Consider the following 19,105-nt stretch of genomic DNA (forward strand, 5'->3'; position numbering starts at 1 on the left):
AGGAATATGAGCAGAGGAGATGTGTGCGACACCCACCCCGCTTGATTGAAAGGAAAATGCTTATCTTTAACTTCCTCTCTTTTTCCTTCCCTTGCGTGACCAGCCATGCAAATAAGGACAATACGTTTTTTGCTTAAGGGAGGATGGAGCAAGAAGATGGAAGGAATCTGGGTCTCCGAAGGACCTCATGGAGCAGAACTGTCTTTCACTCTTATGTGAAAGAGAAATAAACTTCTGTCTTATTTAAGTCACTGTATATTGAGATTTTTTTTAATAGTGATGTAGTCTTTACTGTACTAAATCAATGAGATATTTGGATTTTTTTTCAAAGTGAGACACCATTAGAAAGTTTCAAACAATGAATAACACGAACTATGTTTCAAAGAGATCATTCTGACTTCTGCATGGATAACAGACTATAGGAAGGCCAAGGTGGGAGAAGGGGAAACAGTTAGAAAGCTATTGTAGATTTTATATGAGAGATAAAAGACTAAGATGGTGGCATTGGAGATGGAGGTATAGGATGGATTATGAATATATTCTGGACGTTAGAGCAAGCAGGATTGCTGCTTTATTAAATTTTGGAGGTGGTGCAGGAAAAGAAAAAACCAAATATGATTCCTAAGTCTCTGACTTGAATAACTGATGAGAGAGTGATAGGATTTCCTGTGGTGGAGAAGATTAAAGTACAGGGTAGGATGGGATGCTTTGGTAGCAAAAAAACCAAAAACCAAGAAATCTTGACACAAACTGGCAAAAATAATAAGCAAATTTATTAGCTTACAAAATGTAGAACAAGCTATAATGTTTGGGTGTTTCAGTGGCTTAAGTATGTTATCAATGGCCTCTTTCTAACTTTCATCTTTGCCATCCAAGTTTAAGCTTCATCCTAAAGCTAATTCTCTTTGGGGTCAGCAACTGGGACAATGTGTTTCTTTGCTCATAACCAACAGGAATGCAGAGAGAAACCATTCCTCTAAGCATATAGTACAGGTCCTTCCTGCTAGCCTGAATTTGCTGACTTAGGTCTGCCATGTTCTGATTGGTTTAAATGAATAAGGACCAGAGTTGGAGCCACTGGCGTCTGAGTCATGACTGATACGTGGAGAGTAGTGAGTGACACCTGGGAAAAATCAAGTTCTGTTGGGAAAGACAGGAGGAAGGATTGATTAAGAGTTTATGTGTGTGAGCTTTAGCTCTTTGTTTCTTTCTCCCCATCTGTGAAGTGGGAGGAAAATATAACTACAGCCTTAGCAGACGGAGGAGGAGAGATTTTTATGAAGAAAACTAGAACAAAGGTCTCATTTGCACCAAGAGGGAAGGCTTGTTCTAATATCAAAGGACCCATAGGGTAAAACTGCTGCATGGATGATATAACGTGAATATCAGTGACTTCATTTTTAATATGTTTTTATAGAAGTATAGTTGATTTACAATATTGTGTTAGTTTCAGGTGTACAGCAGAGTGATTCAGTTATACATATATATATATATATATATATATTCTTTTTCAGATTATTTTCCATTATAGGTTATTACAAGACATTGAATATAGCTCCCTGTGCTATACAGTAGACCCTTGTTGTTCATCCATTGTATTTTATATATAGTAGTGTATACCTGTTAATCCCAAACTCCTAATTTATCCCTCCACCACCCTTCCCATTTGGTGATCATAAGATTGTTTTCTATGACAGTGACTTTATTTGGGTGATACAAATAAACTGAGACTGATGAGTCCAAGCAACGCTGGGGGAGAGCCAGAGCAGAAGACAGCAAAAGAAGACTCTTGCTGGGAGCTTCCCTGGTAGCGCAGTGGTTGAGAGTCCGCTTGCCGATGCAGGGGACACGGGTTTGTGCCCCGGTCCAGGAGGATCCCACATGCCACGGAGCGGCTGGGCCGGTGAGCCATGGCCGCTGAGCCTGCGCATCCGGAGCCTGTGCTCTGCAACGGGAGAGGCCGCGACAGTGAGAGGCCCGCGTACCGCAAAGAAAAAACAAAGAAGACTCTTGCTGGTCCTCATTTTCTGTGTCTTAGAAACCCAGTGTTTTGGTCTAGAAAATGATCATAAAGGATTCTAAAACCGTCTCTCTTTTGTGAGTCAAGCCTCTGATATTTTCAGAAACCAGGCCTTGAATATGAAAAACAAACTGTGACTGTGCCGTAAGGGGCAAAAGCAGCCTTAGTCCAGGATGAGGGAGGTCAGGGAAGAGAACCAGCAAGAATAATGTGGTATCAAAAGCCGCACCTGCTGTCCAGGGAGACTGATTCTGGGTGGGCAGCTTTCTTGCTTGTGAGTCTATGAATAAGAAACTTGTTCAAAAGGTGCTCCCCATTAACCATGGAGAGGAACTGTCTGAAGAAGTTCTTGGTTAAATTTTGTGATAATCCCGGAGCACCCAGTGACTATAAGATTGATGCGGGTCGGGAGGAAGGGGGCAGGAGTTATCCCAATCATAGGTGAGGCCGCCAAGAACCTAAGTAACCAGGGGACATGAAGCACCTGGGCTCTACCCAGATAGTTTGCATCAGACACATAGATAGAGTCTGAACCCCCATTAGCCCCAGATTGTACCCCCCAAGCCATCCACTCCAATTGCTAAGGATGGAAGGTGGCCAAATAGATCAGACAAAGCTATGAAGCTATCAGTGCTTCATGTCTGATTTTGAATCTTCTTTGGGTGTGTTCCACCTATCCTTTTATATTTCTTTAGGAAGAGTTTGGTGTATTGCGTTCTAAAAATCAGAGTTAAGAGTTGCTACAAAGGCAGAATAAAGAAGGCAGGAAAACAGAAAAGAAGCAATCTTTACATTACCCTTAGAGATAAACTGGGAGTTTTAACATAGGAGTAACGGTAACTTACACTAGCCATGCCACCCCAAAAACAAAAGGCCTGCCCTTTGACCTAGTTTTCCTACCTGTGTTGATGGAGTCACTAATCCCAGTTAGTTAACCTGAGTCCTAGGAGATCATCACAGACTTCTCTCACCCTTCCACCCCAGCACAGGGGTAAAATGTCCAGTTCCCAGAGTCAGACTTCTTGGGTTCAAATCCCATCTTTGCTATTTTCCAGCTCTGTGGATTTAGGCAAGTCATGGAGTCTTTCTGAGGCTTGGTTTCCCCGTTTTTGAATGAGCATAAGAACACCGTCTGCTTCATAGAATAGCACAGGCTGTGACACATAGCAAGAACAAAACAAATGTTAGAGTATGTTATGATTAGCCAATCAGTAACGGAGTCCTGTTGATCATACCTTTTAAATATCTCTTGTATTTATCCTCCACGGCCATCTTAAAGTGTATGCAATGCAATGAGTTGAAAGGTTTATTTGTGGTGGGTGGGCTGCTTGTCGTGAAAGGAGAAATTAGAGCGGGAAATACACTCCCAGTGGGAAGTGCAGGAAGGGGCAGACATGAACAGCCCTGGCTTTTCGGAGGGGGTGATGGGAGAGACAGCGCTGGGGGGGGAGGGTATGAAAGGAGAGCAATCGAGAGAAGAGAAGCTGAGAGGCTAGCACGAGTGTGGAGCTTGGGTGAAAAAGATGTCTAAAGAGAATTTTTAAAGGTTTTTTTTTCTGTGATGCCCCACACAAACATCTGTATGGTAAGTTCAAGAAAACTTAGTAAAGATTTACATTATTGTTCAAATCATTTGGAGTCAGATCTGGATTTTTTTTAACTTTACACAGTCCAGAGATGGTCTTGGGAGTTCCCTGGTGGCCTAGTGGTTAGGATTCAGCACTTTCACTGCGGAGGCACGGGTTCAATCCCTGGTCAGGGAACCATCCCACATGCCACGCAGTATGACCAAAATACAGAAAGAAAGAAGGTGGGGTGGGGGGGAGAAAGAAAGAAAGAAGGAAAGAAAGAAAGCAAGGAAGGAAGGAAGGGTGGGAGGGAGGGAGGGAAGAAGGAAGATGCTTAAAAACAAACAAACAAAGATGGTCCTTAACTGACCCAGTTTTACTTGGACCATGCACAGTGTCCAGATGGAACACACTGAGGGTGTTCTGAGCAGCACAGGACCAACATCTTCCCTGTGGAGACCGGACTTCTGCCTGTGCGGCCCACGACCACAGGGACTGCAGTGGCACTCCCGGCACACTACTGACACCTTGTCAACCAAAATCCTTCAAGATTTTTCACATACACTATTAGCTTTGTTCTCCATAATTCACTTTTCACATGGAGGCTTCAGAAAATCTATTCCAGTCATACAGGCCTCCTTTCAGTTTCTTGAACCACCTTATTCGTGGCTTTTCTTCATTTTTAATATCTCAGTTTAAATCTCCTTTCTTTGGATAAGCCTTCCCAGTCATCCTGTCTGGTGCCTCTGTCCGTCACCTTGTTTCCTTCATGGAATGTAGCATTATCTAATTAGCTTGAGTTTTTATTGGTTACTTCTTCATTGTGTCTCTTCTCCAATAGGAGAGAATGTAAGCTTACATGGAATGTAAGCTCCATGAAGACAGGAATCTTATATTTTGTTCATTTATCACTGTAGTCCAACACCTTGCTGGGAATTGCATCCTAGACAAATATTTGTTTAAAGAATTAATGTAAAAACAGTGAACCATAAGGATGATGTTATTTAAAACACACACACACACACACACAACGGTGTTCCCTTTAATTATCTTATTCTGCCTAGGGATAGAGCACTCAAGTAAAAGACTTAGAGTCAGAAAATATTAACACTACTGTTAACAGAGATCTCATTTCATAGATGAGAAACCTGAGGCTTATCTTATTTTATAGATAGCTGTCCAGAGCCACACAGCTTATTCGGGTCTGCAGTGGATTGATTTGTAGATCCCTCAAAATAGTCACAGAACCTGTGGATGTAACCTTATTTAGAAAAAGAGGGCTTCCCTGGTGGTGCAGTGGTTGAGAATCTGCCTGCTAATGCAGGGGACACGGGTTCGAGCCCTGGTCCGGGAAGATCCCACATGCTGCGGAGCAACTAGGCCCGTGAGCCACAACTACTGAGCCTGCACGTCTGGAGCCTGTGCTCCGCAACAACAGAGGCCGCGATAGTGAGAGGCCTGCGCACCGCGATGAAGAGTGGCCCCAGCTTGCCACAACTAGAGAAAGCCCTCACACAGAAATGAAGACCCAACACAGGAAAAATAAATAAATTAATTAATAAACTCTTACCCCCAACATCTTAAAAAAAAAAAAAAAGAAAAAGAATCTCTGCAGATGTAATGAAGTTAAGTATCTCAAGATGAGACTATCCTGAATTATCCTGGTGGGCCCTAAATCCAATGACAAATGTCCTTATAAGAGACAGAAGGGAAGACACAGAAAGATCGAGGTGACAGCCATCTGAAGAAGGAGGCAGAGATTGGAGATGTGCAGCCAAAACCCAAGGACCACCTAGAGCAACCGGAAACTGAAGAGTCAAGGAAACGTTCTTCCCTAGAGCCCTCAGAGAGAACACGACCCTGCAGACAGATTGATTGCCAATTTCTGGTCTCCAGAACTGCGAGAGAACAAATTTCTGTTGTTTTAAGCCTTCAAATTTGCGGTAGTGTATAAATGAAGCCACAGGAAACTAATACAATGGCACAGCAAGGAACTACTAGCCGTACTTCTTAACCGGTGCACTTTCCATGAGCTCCTGCTTCCCCAGGGTGACTATGAATAATTACAATGTGATCAAGTTCCAAGTGAAAACCCAAACCTTTAGCCCCCAAGTCTAAAGGCACTTAACTCAGGAGAAGGTACAGATCTCAAACCCAGGCAAAACCCCCAAAGCTGAAACCCAATGAGGGAATGTCTGAATTCTGAATCCAGGGAAAGTTGCTTTCTTAAACCACCAAGAGAGGGAAACTTTGGGCTCTAAAAGTGTCCCGCCATTCAGTTAGCCATGGGCGGGCCTTGTTGCTCATGGGACCACATTTCTTCCCAACGTCCATTCCAAGAAATTGGAGCATCAAGAAACTGGGCTCTGTTTGCTCAGGTCCACCCCCAATACACAGCCCATCTCTGCACAACTGTGCTGAGCAAAGGTCCCTCTTTCAAGATTCTTCTCCACATCCTAAGGTAGGAGAATGTGCTCGAGCCGAAAGTGGACAATTTTCTCTGCCAGCTCATTAAAAATGCTGGCCAGCACACCAAGGGTCTTTAACAAGCAGTCAGTGTTTACAAGGGGACTGAAATCTAATTTCTCTTGTATAATAATAGCATTTCACAAAACTCCATGTGAAACTCACTGAGCAGTGCTTTTCAAACTTTTTTGTGCGTTTGAATGACCTGGGTATCTTGTTTAAAAGGCAGATTCTAATTCAGTAGGTCTTGCTGGGACCTGGGATTCTGCGTTTCTAATAGGCTCCCAGGTCATGTTGTTGCTACCAGGTTTTGAATGGTACAGAGTATCAAGGAATAGAGCCAATCCTTGCATAGTCCTTTGACAAGTGGCCGTCTTTGGAACCTCTATGGATTTGTTTTCATTCTGCTTTCGTAGAGCTTGTCTCAAAATAAAATAATTCTTCCTCTTTCCCTAGACCACAAGCCCATATTCACAGAAGTGTCAGAGCAAGGGAAAAGGAGGTGGTATATGATATGTAAAATACATATACATAAATATGAATATATATACATATAAAATAATATAGATGTATATGACATATATATATGAATGAAAGGATATGAAAAGTGCTTTAAAAATCTAGATGTTTGGCATTAATTTAAAAGCCAGAAAAGAAGAAATATTTTATATTTTGAAATCCAGTTTCTTTAATGGACAAATTCTTAAGGACACAGTAAAAAGACTTACAACTCATCTTGAATGTATTAACTTCTGTCAGCTCTAAGATGGATTTATATTAGGTTACCTCCTCAATTACAATTTATGCATAGTCACATGATCAAAAGAATTTGGTTAACATGTAAGTGTTCAAATTCCTTCAGACTGTAAACAAATATGTCTTTTCATCTTTATATCTTTAACACTAAGCACATACTAGGTGCTCAGATATTTGTTGGGAAGAAAAATGAATGTCTTTGGCATTTAAAAACATGAACTCTCACCATGTTATATTATGCTCTCTGCTTCCAGAAGAAAAGATAGAAAGGGCAAGAGTCATGTAGGCAGATTATCAGATAAAAATCGGTGAGAGAAGAGGATGAACTGTACACAGGGCAGGGGAAGGTGTGCTTAGAGCTACCTGTTTATCCAGCTTCTCCAGATCATTGGCTCAACACTAGGGCAGGTAGGCAGTTCTGGGGACCAGTACAGGCCAGAGTGGGAAGAGCATGAAGAAGAAGGAATAACTGGGGTGGGGTAGAAAAGATAAAGACACAGGAAGATCTGTAGAGTGGGAGGGAAGTGGATGGAGGAACAAGGAGCCTTAGAGGACAACAAAGCAGAAAAATTCCTATTTCAACCTCCTGTCAATGGAGCACCCTCAAATCTTTACCTCCAGCCCAGACTCGCTCCTGGATTCCAACTGCGTTGCTTTATAGACATCTCAACCCTGAAGACAACAGACACCTCAAAGGTGACAGGTGTAACACCAAATCCACTTTCCCCTGCTCTGACTCAGACTTGCATCTCCTGTTGGGTTCTTTATATTTTTAATCTGTGGAGTCATCCTTGACTTGTTCTTTTTCACCCTGCCGTATAATCCTGACACTAGCTAGACAGTTTACATTTCACAGGCTAAGGGCACATTCTTCCACAAGACTGCCCTCACTTCAGGTGCCAGCCACAAGCTCAGGGGTAACCACTTCACCTGCACTCCTAACCAACTAGCTATAAATTGGAGGGTCTCCCATGACCGCTTCAGGTTTGATCATTTACTAGAACAACTCACAGAACTCAGGAAAGTGTTGTACTTCTGATTATAGTTCATGATAAAAATCAGGACCAGCTCAAAGAAGAAACCACAGAACAAGGTCCCAAATGTGAAGTTTCTGTGTCCTCAGGATGCATCGCCCTCCCAGCACATCAATGTGCATCACCAACCATGAAGCTCACTCAAGCCTCAGTGTCCAGAGTTTTTATTAGGGTTTCATTATGGAGGCATGAGTGCTGGGATCATTGGCTATGCGACTTAAATCACTCTAATCTCTTTTCCCCTCCCCAAAGTTCAGAGGTCTAGCTGATAGCACTTGGCTCCAAGCCCCAACCTCCTAATCACATGGTTGGTCTTTCATGTGACCATGGTTGGCATGGCCAGTCCCTATCCCGACACTCAGTGGCCCACCATGAGTCACCGTATTAGCATAAACTCAGTTGTGGTCCAAGGGGCCCATCATGAATAAAAAAGACACTTGGGAAAGTCCAAAGACTTCAAGGTTACCTCTTGGAAACCAAGGGCAAAAGTCAAATTCTTCATTGTACAACACACCCCCACAGCCAATCCATTACTAAGCCATGCCAATTTCCTCTCCTACATATCTTTTCAATTCAGCTCCCCCATTCCATCTCTACTGCCTCTTTGAGGCCTTTATCGGCTTTCATGTGGACTATAGCAAGAGTCTCCTAACTGGTCACCTTACTTCAAGGTGCACTCTCCCACCAAGCCATCCTTTGCTCTACTATCAGAACTGTAATTATAAAACCTCAACCCAATCACATTCTTTTCCTGCATAAAAACTCTCAATGGCTCCCAGCTGCTTACAGCAGCAAAGCCTAACAGAAATATAGTGGGAGCTTAACACATTAAAGGTTCTGGTAGTCTCATTTTTAAAAAGTGAAAAGAAACAGGTGAAGTTAATTTTAGTAATATATTTTATTTAACCAACACATCTAAAATATTATCATTTCAACATGTAATCTATCCATCTATCTACCTATCTATCTATTTTAGACTACTTCCATTTTTAAATTTACGTAAATAAAATGACTAAAACAAAAAATTCTGCCCTTCAGTTGCACTGGCCATATTTCACATACTCAAGAGCCATATATGGTTCGTGGCTATCCTACTGGTCAGCTTCCTGCCCATGATGTAAAGGCCTTCATGTGCTGCCTCCTGCCTGCCTTTCATCCTGTCTCCTCCCACCCGCCCCTCCTGCCCCCAGCTCAGGTACCTTTTCCTCTGGCCACACCGAATCACCACCCCAAAACAGACCAAGCTCTTTCCCACTTCACACCTTTGCACACGCTGACCTGTGTCTGACTTGTCTGCCTTAAAACCTCTGTCTCTCTCCTGTGCCAGGAAATGTCACATACATCGTTGAGTATTAAACCCCAATTTTGCCTCCTCTGTGAAGACTTCTCAGACCCTCCAGGCTGAGTCAGTCATGCTCACCACTGAGCTTCTGTGGTGTTTAATGCCTCTATTCAAGCAAACCGTATTTTCTGCATCAAAGGTTGTAACACATGATTTGATACATCAACTGACAACTAAGCAGACTTTTTAAAAATCAAGGATAAATGTTTTTTGGGATTATCGTACTTATCATGTTATATTGAAATTTTGTTCGTACATGCCTGGGTGGTTATCTCTTCAAGGACACAGACTGCTCCTCCTTTTTTTTTTCTTTTTTTTTTGTTTTTTGGGGGTTTTTTTTGCAGTATGCAGGCCTCTCACTGTGGTGGCCTCTCCCGTTGCGGAGCACAGGCTCCGGACGCGCAGGCTCAGCGGCCATGGCTCATGGGCCCAGCCGCTCTGCAGCATGTGGGATCTTCCCGGACCGGGGCACGAACCCGTTAGATTAAACAGGACAGATCTCTCTCCCTGGATACAGCAAATACTCCTGGGGGCAGTAGTATATAGACCAGTTAGTTATATATCCTGTTGTTCTTCCCCTTAACCTTCACTGCATTGTGCTTAATCAAAGCACTCTTAGAACGTTTGTTCCTATTCAAGGTATACATCATTGATGACAATGAAAATTGTTACCAATTGTACAAAGGTTTGCAATTTTGACAGAGTTCAAAGACTCAGACTAAAAATATGAAACAAGCTTGGAAGGAGAGGCATCTTCCAAGTAGAGGCTGATCAGGGAAGTTTTCTGGAGTTTCTGAGAGTGCACCTCATATAGGTACTGCTTGATTCAAGATTAAGTCTTATATATACTACCAGATGTAAAATAGACAGCTAGTGGGAAGCAGCCACAAAGCACAGGGAGATCAGCTCGGTGATGTGTGACCACCTAGAGGGCTGGGATAGGGAGGGAGGGAGGGAGATGCAAGAGGGAGGGGATATGGGGATATATGTATATGTATAGCTGATTCACTTTTTATAAAGCAGAAACTAACACACCATTGTAAAGCAATTATACTCCAATAAAGATGTTTAAAAAAATTGAAAAAAAAAGATTAAGTCATTTAAAAAATATACCATAGGATAGCTGATTTTGAAGTTTGGTAGTTTCTTACAAAACTAAACAGTCTGACCATACATTCCAGTAATCACACTCTTTGGTATTTATCCGAAGGAGTTTAAAACTTATGCACACACAAAAATCTGCACATGGATCCTTGTTGCAATTTTATTCTTAATTGCCAAAACCTTGAGACAACCAGGATGCTGTTCAGTAGGTGAATGGATAAATAAACTGTGGCATATCCATACAATGGAATATTATTCAGCACTAACAAGAAATGAGCTATCAAGCTGTGAAAAGACATGTAGGGATATTAAATGCATATTGCTAAGTTAAAGAAGCCAACCTGAAAAGGCTACGTACTGCATGATCCCAAACACATAACATTCTGGAAAAGGCAAAACTGTAGAGACAGTAAAGAGATCAGTGGTTGCCAGGGGCTGGGGCATAGGGAGGAGTGAGGGAGGAGTGAATGGGCAGAGCATGGAGGATGTTTAAGGCAGTGAAATTATTCTGTATGATACTATAATGACGGAAGCATGTCCTTATGCATTGGTCAAACTCCATAGAATGAACACCAAGAGTGAATCCTAATGTAAACATGATAGGAACGAGTCAATGTAGGTTCTTGGATTGTAACTAATGTACCAATCTAAAGCTGGATGTTGATAGTGGGGTAGGTTGTGTATGTATGGGGGCAAGGGATATGTGGGAACTCTTTGTACTTTCTGTCCAGTTTTGCTGTGAACCTAAAACTGCTCTAAAAATAAAGTCTGTTAAACAAACAAACAAACACTGTAGAATGTGGAAAATTCTGTCCATGAGCTTCTATGGTGCTTGAGGAAAAAGCAGCCTTCTACACTCTTCAAGGCTCAGAAGCCTTCCTGAATCTCATGCTGGGTGAGGTAGGTACTCACTCCATGGACCACCCCCACCCCATGCCTTTACTTCCTCATCTCCTCTCTAGACTGCAAGACCCTTGAGGGCAGGAACTGTGTTTGATTCAGTGTTGCATCCCCATTGCCTGGTATCTATTAGATGCTTAATGCACGTGTGCAATGAATCAGAGAGTGTGGGCAGCTACGGAGCTGCCCTAAAACACGCTTGACTGAAGCCGTAGCTCTGGATGCCTCACAACAGAGCCCTCTGGGAAAGCACCCTCTGAATCAGCACCCTCTCTCCTGAGAAAACGGGGCAACTCTTCTGGCGGTACTGTGTTGAGTTCCGCTTGAGAGGCCATCGGAACAAAAAGCTGCTATTTCTGAAAATATCTCAAAAACAGAGAATGTTAAAGCACCAGGTTGGCCTTCTTAACTGAAAGAAAACTCTCTAGATGAGGAAAATATTACACCAGAAAATGGGAAACTGACTAGGATCTGGCCGACCTAGTTTCAGGCCCAACTCTTTCACTTACTGACTGTGTGAAGGTGGACATCTGTGAGCCTGGTTCTTTGAGAACAGAACAGGCAAACCCTTGGGTTGGATGAGCCCAAATCTCCCTTTTACCTTTGTGATTTAGTACAGCCCAACAGCAAAGGAAATACTTTTAGCCTTCATGGTCTATGTCCTCTCTGAAGCAATTTACCAGCTATCCTTGCTATATTTCCATCTGGCAACTTGTTTATAATAATCTTCATTTCATGTATGGTGCTCATATTCTCAGTTTGCCCTCACCCGCACCCCACCCTAGGTTAAAGGACTCTTTATGCCCTTTTCTGCAGACTGTGTCTTCTGTGGCTCCCTTGCCATTTGAGATCAGAGAGCAGGAAAAGGAGGAGACCAGGGTATTTCTTCCCCATTCCTTCTCTGATATATTAGTTTCCTAAGGTTCTCAGAACAAATTACCACAAACTGTGTGGCTTAAAACATTAGAAATTTCTTCCCTCTCACAGCTCTGGAGGACAGATGTCTGAAATTAAGGTGTCAACAGGGTTAGCTCTTTCTGACGTTCTTGGGGAGAATGTGTTTCATGCTTGTCTCCTGGCTTCTGGTGGCTGCTGGTGACCCTTGGCATTCCTTGGCCTGTAGAAGCATCACTCCAATCTCTGCCTCCATTTTCTTTTCTTTTTTTAAATTTTATATTGGAACATAGCTCATTAACAATGTTGTGTTCGTTTCAGGTGTAGAGCTAAGTGATTCAGTTATACATATACATGTATCTATTCTTTTTCAGATTCTTTTCCCATTTAGGTTATTACAGAATAGTGAGCAGAGTTCCCTGTGCTATACAGTAGGTCCTTGTTGGTTATCTATTTTAAATACAGTGGGGTGTACACGTCAATCTTAAACTCCCAAACTATGTCTCCCTGGGCTCGAGTGGGCAGGGCAAACGCCCTCCTCTGCTGCTCCTCTGGTCTGGGGGTCTGGGAGGGCCGCTCCCGCCTCCTCTCCTGATCTTCCAGGCCTCCCTCCTATGTCCCCAGGACAAATGTGGGCAGTGAGGGGGAGATGGGGGCCTTGGAGGGCAGGGGACTGGCCTGCAAGCTCAGCAGGCTCCCCGTGCCCGAGTGGGTGGGGCAGTCGCCCTCCACTCCTCCTGGAGGGCCTGTCCCACCTGCCTCTCCTGATCTCCCCAGCCTCAGGGGCACCGATCTTGTCTGGCCTCCGCTTCTTCACCCCTTTCGGTCCCCCTATGTCCTACCTGCTCACTCTGGGGTTCCTCCCGCCTCCTTGGGGGTCAGAGTTCCCCACCAGTGGCAGGCAGGTGCCCTAGTTGTGGGGAGATGCTAACTTCGCGTCTTCCCATACCACCATCTTGACTCTAAAATTAATTCTTACAGTGACCCTTAGGTAAGTACTATTCCTATTCCCACCTTGCAGGTGTGGAAACTGAAAGAGAGTGATTAAGTAACTTGCTCAGAGTCATACACCTAAAATAGGAGAAGTCAGAATTCAAACCTCAGGCAGACTAGCTCTAGAGCTTGTACTTTAACACTATGCTATCTTGCCTCCATGGCATTCCAATGCATGAACAAAAGAAATTAGATAACATAATAAAGGAAATAAGTAACAGACATAAAAGGTATCTTTACAAGAGCATCAAAAACTTTCAAAGAAATTAGGTATAAAGCCAACAAAAGATATGCAAGACAGAGCTCCTTACTGTGGAGGAAGCCCTGGCTTCCAGCAGGCTTGCAGCTTCTGACAGGGGTAAAGAGTGGGCTCAGGACTCCTGCAAGTACATAGGATGCTCTGTGTGGTACAACTGTCACTGTAACTTCCGTTAGCAAATCACCTCCTGGATTTCAAACAATGAGCCCTGGCCTAATCTTCTACAATTCACTTATCAAGTTCCATCCCTGGGGCCTGACTTTTCAGGGCAACAGCAGAGAGCGGTTCCTCTTTCTCGATCAGCACTGTGGCTTGCCCTCCTTCCAGAGGGTGACGTGTGGAGCCTAGTCTCCATCCAGCATAGTCTCCCTATGTTATTAGCAACTCCAGAGACAGTGCGTCAGTTTGGAATCTCCACCTGCCCCCAGTGCCAAAGCTGTCTCCAAAGCTTGACCTCCATCTCTATACAAAAAATATCTTTTAGCACCTTGGAGAAGCTCTTATCTATAAGAAGCCTGGCCAAAGACTTCAGCCAAATTTTCCAAATTTCAGTTTGGCAGGCTGCTTACAGAGATTTCTTTTTCAACATACACAGTTTAATAATTAATATTCTGAAAAATTTAAAGAATGATCCCATAAATATCTCTGATATTATGCCCAGGACTAACTTCATCCTTAATAGGACCCTGTTTCATAACAGACTGTCTGCAGCATTCTTACTACTAATATAGGACCAACGGGCTCTTTGCTGTCAGGCTCCCAGAGTAAGAAGAGGCAACAGAATGAAGAGAGTTTCTGAGATTCCCTTCAAGGCATAGAAATATCCTGGGGATACCCATGGAACTGTGCTCAAGGTTGGTTCTTTGTGTCCTTGGAAGCTAATTAGTCATCCACCTCGGCCGCGTAGTCTGCGCTCTTGCTGAAAGGTAAACTCTACTGTATCTCTATTCTCAGTTGATTGTCGTAATTCTAAATCTTCTTTTTTTTTTTAAGTTTATTTATTTATTTTTGGCTGTGTCTGGTCTTTGTTGCTGCGTGCGGGCTTTCTTTACTTGCGGTGAGCGGGGGCTACTCTTCGTTGCGGTGCGCGGGCTTCTCATTGCAGTGGCTTCTCTTGTTGCAGAGCACGGGCTCTAGGGCACACAGGCTTCAGTAGTTGCAGCACACGGGCTCAGTAGTTGTGGCTCACGGGCTCTAGAGTGCAGGCTCAGTAGTTGTGGCTCACAGGCTTAGCTGCTCCTCGGCATGTGGGATCTTCCCGGACCAGGGCTCGAGCTGGTGTCTCCTGCATTGACAGGCAGATTCTTAACCACTGCGCCACCAGGGAAGCCCTCTTCTTTTAATTGCAACAATACTTATACTTTTACTTATACTCCTCTAACAGGGGGAAGAAAAATTGCTAGGATAATTTCAAAAATAGATTTAAAAAACTAGACTAAGCTAATATTTGTAGAGTTTAAATTTTTTAATGTACTGTACTGTTGACTGGCTTCTAATTATCTTCTATCTACATTACAGATCATGCCTCTTCTTTCTATTCCTTAAACGTCTGTTCCTCTATTGTAAGACTCATTAACTCCAGGGAAAATGCTTTCATCAAGTTAATTACAACCATGATAGTGCCAAGACACATTGTAAAAACCGCACTCACTTTTCAGTATTGTTAGGGGTTGCTTAGGTGTCTTTTATCACTAGAATCCCTAGATGCCTTCCATTTCTCAGAGTCCTAAAAGTTTAATCTCCAAGAGCTTCTAAAAAAAGGAAAGAGAAACTATAATTAACTCTCTGTAGTACTATTATGGACTGAATATTTGCCTCACCCCACCCCATCGTGGCTATATTTGGAGATGGGGCCTCTAAGGAAGTAATTAAGGTTAAATGAGGTCGTAAGGGTGAAGCCCGGATCCAACAGATTAGTGTCCCTACAAGCAGAGACACCAGAGCACACACACACACACACACTCTCTCTCTCTCTGCCCCTCCCCTCTTTCCTTCTCAATCACCCTCTCTCTCCAAACACATATTGAAGACAGGCCATGTAAGGACGTTAGAGAGATGGTGGCCGTCTACAAGCCAGGCGAAGGTCCTCACCAGAAACCAAACTTGCTGGTGGCATCTTAATCATGGACTTCCAGCCTCCAGAACTGTGAGAAAATAAATGTATGTTGTTTAAACCACTTGGTCTGTGATGTTTTGTTATCGCAGCCTGAGCAAACTAAGTACCTATAAAGCTTCAGAGGATTTTAAGCTGGGGCCCATGGATAGTACTGTGTTTCTATAAAACTGTTTTAAATGTAATCATATGTAGTTTATGGATTTAGAAATATTATTCTGAGAAGGGCTCACCAGACTGCCAATGAGGCCCATGGCAGAAAATAAAAGATCAAGAACCTCTTTATATCTTATTTGGGCAGACATAAAATAAGTATATGTGGTGTCAGTGTGATATGCCTCTCCAAGTGTTTTCAACCATAAATTTTACTAGGACCTAGTACATGCTAGTCTATAACCTTTATTAATATCTGTAGATCAATATAGATATAGAAGAGGAAGACTATTATGTAGAATTTTCTAAAATATTTAATTCTACCAGATATGTTGAGTGCGAGCCACTATGTTCTATAGTATAACTGTATATATAGGTACCATATGTGTGTACCATACATACCATAGTATACTACATAATAAGTATTACAAATTGTTGTGAACATTATGAGGGTAATTTCAACGGGCAACTAAAATATTATCAATAATATTTTAAAGCTGAACTGTAAGAGTCCTTCCAATAAAGCAGAGCTGCTGACGTCTGAAATGGAAACGACTCACACATTTGCAGTCAGTGCTTCGAGAAGAAAGCTAATGAATCAATGCCAATGAGCAGACTAGGAAAGTCAATCAAATATTTCTGCTGGGCTTCCCTGGTGGCGCAGTGGTTGAGAGTCCGCCTGCCGATGCAGGGGACTCGGGTTCGTGCCCCGGTCTGGGAGGATCCCACGTGCCGCGGAGCGGCTGGGCCCGTGAGCCATGGCTGCTGAGCCTGCGCGTCCGGAGCCTGTGCTCCGCAAACGGGAGAGGCCACAACAGTGAGAGGCCCGTGTACCGCAAAAAAAAAAAAAAAAAAAATATTTCTGCTGCACTAGGTGCTAGCCAGAATAAAGAATGAGTCAGTGGTTTATATACAGTTCTAAGGAACCTAAATATCATATCTGGGAGAAATCATTATCATCATCATCATCGTCACCTCCAGATCTGAGATATCTCACAACTCCATCAACATCAAATCCTACCACCAAAAAAACCAAACAGACTAGTGCTTTATAAAATAAAGAACTGGGAAGAATTAAGCAAGCAGAGGCCAAGCTTTCATGGATATGCAAGTAAAATAGCTATGAAAATAGCCTTTCTGAGGGGTTTTCCTTTGCATTGTATTTGTACACAGTTACATTTATAATTTATATAATTATATTTTGAAAGATGTTGCATAAGAATAGGCAATATATGAATAATACTACCAACCTTCAACAGTTCATCCTAACGACATGGAAAAAATATGGATAATATAAATAAAGGGAACTCTTATTTTATATAGTCTGTGCCCAATATCCTATTGAGTTGACTTTACTAGTTACTCTCAGACTAGCCTGCATTTGGGGAAGAGCAAATTGCTATAGAATAATGATTTTAAAAAGATGTAAAAAACTAGATTAAACTAACATTTGTAGAATTCTTTACATTTTATAAACGACTTTCACACACATTCTCTGAAGCTATTTAATAGTTGTCTATATGTGGTATACATTTTTACAAGCACGTCTATAACTAAAAGATTTAAAATTAGTTTCTTTAAAGTAAACTACCAAATTACAAATGGTTTTAGTATTGATTTCTATTAAGTATATTGTTCGGTCAGATGTCTGTTTGTTATATTGTCTAACACTACAGTTTAAGTGGACATTTACCTGAATCACTATACTGAAATTAATGCTAATTGGTATACAAAGTGATGAAGGAGAATGGACTATTTAATTGAGCTAGATGTGTAGAGGTATGCATGTTTTCAAGCATCGATTCCAAGAGATAAGAGTCATATTTTTCTTAGTGGACAGGTAGCCATAGAGATGGGGTAGCCATACAGTGGGGACAGTTCCTGGAAGATATACCCAAACATCTGTGCCCCTTCCTAGTCCTATTGAATGGGTCCTTAAATACTTGAACCTGGGCTTCCCTGGTGGCGCAGTGGTTGAGAGTCTGCCTGCCGATGCAGGGGACACGGGTTTGTGCACCGGTCCGGGAAGATCCCCCATGCCGCGGAGCCGCTGGGCCCGTGAGCCATGGCCGCTAGGCCTGCGCGTCCGGAGCCTGTGCTCCGCAACGGGAGAGGCCACAACAGTGAGAGGCCTGCGTACCGCAAAAAAAAAAAACAAAAAAAAAACTTGAACCTGATTGCAAAAAATGTAGGTAGCCACCCATAGGTCTCAAAACTAGCAGAGGGGAGATATATATAAAAGGACTGAGTCATGTGGTTTGTTATAGAAAGTAAAGTAACTAGAATGCGGAGTGCAATACTAAGGGGTGATGGACAGGCCTGGGTGTGTGTGAGGTGGACAGGTCGGCTGAGTCCAGGTCATAAGAAAATTTGAATGCCAGGTTAGGGAGTCTGGAATTTGTTCAGTAGTCAGTGGGGAGCCATGGAAAGCATAAGTTGATAACTACTTTTTAAAAAGTCAAAATTTCTTTAGAGTTTTATGACACAGATAGGAAGACTTTACCTGCCTTGTTCATCTTTGTATCCCCAGGACCCAAAAGATTGCCAGGCGCATAATAGGAATTCACTATATATTTGCTGAAGGAATGGAGAAGCCTAAAGGAGTCTCTGTGGAGAAATTACACAAGATTTAAAAGCCATTTAGGATTATTTCAAATTTGGGGGAGGCAATTTGACCATATGCACCAAGACTCTTATAAATACTCCTGTCTTTAAATCAGTAATTCTATTTATGGGACTCTGTTCTAAAGTAATAATCCTAAATGAGGAAAAGCTTTATGTATAAAGTGTATTACAATATTGCTTTTAATAGAAAAAAATGGAAATAATCAGCCTAACAATTGGGAAACAAGTTACTGTGTGCCTTCCTACTGTGCGGTATTTAATATGCTGTCACCAAAATTATGATTATAAAGACAATACCAGAGGAAAACATTTATATTATTAAGTATAAATATAACAAAACTCTACCAAGATGCACAATTGAAGATAGAGTATGATTATAAATTATGGGAAGGGGGAATCTCCCTCAGTTAAAAGGGTTTTTCCCGGGGTGGTAACATTTTGTTTCCTTTCTTTTCCTCTTATCCTTCTGTGCATTTTCCTGTTTTTCAAAATTACTTCATTCACTCAGCAAATATTTACTGAGAGCCCACTATGTGCCAGGCACTGCTCTAGGAACTTGGGGAAACATCAGTGAACAAAACACAAATCCTGTCCTCACGGAACTTACACATTTTAGTTGGAGAAGGCAGAAAATTAACAAGATAAGTCAATTAAGTGGCACGTTAGGTGATGAGTGATCGGCAAAAAAAATAAGGCAAAGAAAGAGAATAAAGTCAAAAATACTACATTTACTTTTTGACCTGGAGGGGGAAGATATTCATCCAGGTAAAAGGACCGAATTCGGAACTTCCGCAGCGGTAAGACTGAGAGCCCGGCATACGCCAGCCCTGCAGGTGACGCTGCAGCCCGGGCCGGGCGCGGCGGGTTTAGGTGGGGCG

The 19,105-nt window shown here is 42.5% G+C and overlaps 1 long non-coding RNA gene across 2 annotated transcripts; it reads right to left on the reverse strand.

Annotated features, from left to right (window-relative positions):
* Window positions 1-1,909: 1,909 nt before the first annotated feature.
* LOC113609265 (uncharacterized) lies at window positions 1,910-19,072 on the reverse strand. 2 transcript variants are annotated; one of them, XR_003428580.1, is made up of 3 exons: window positions 18,960-19,072; window positions 18,106-18,209; window positions 1,910-3,174 (listed from the first exon to the last, which is right to left on the reverse strand). It is a non-coding gene; the product is annotated as an uncharacterized LOC113609265 (long non-coding RNA). The 2 variants fall into 2 exon arrangements; XR_003428581.1 differs by lacking the exon at window positions 1,910-3,174 and adding an exon at window positions 14,575-14,621.
* Between the last annotated feature and the right edge of the window lie 33 nt (window positions 19,073-19,105).

The sequence above is a fragment of the Aethalodelphis obliquidens genome, unplaced genomic scaffold (assembly GCF_003676395.1).
Source record: "Aethalodelphis obliquidens isolate GAN/ISIS:26980383/991018 unplaced genomic scaffold, ASM367639v1 scaffold55, whole genome shotgun sequence".
NCBI lineage: Eukaryota > Metazoa > Chordata > Mammalia > Artiodactyla > Delphinidae > Aethalodelphis > Aethalodelphis obliquidens.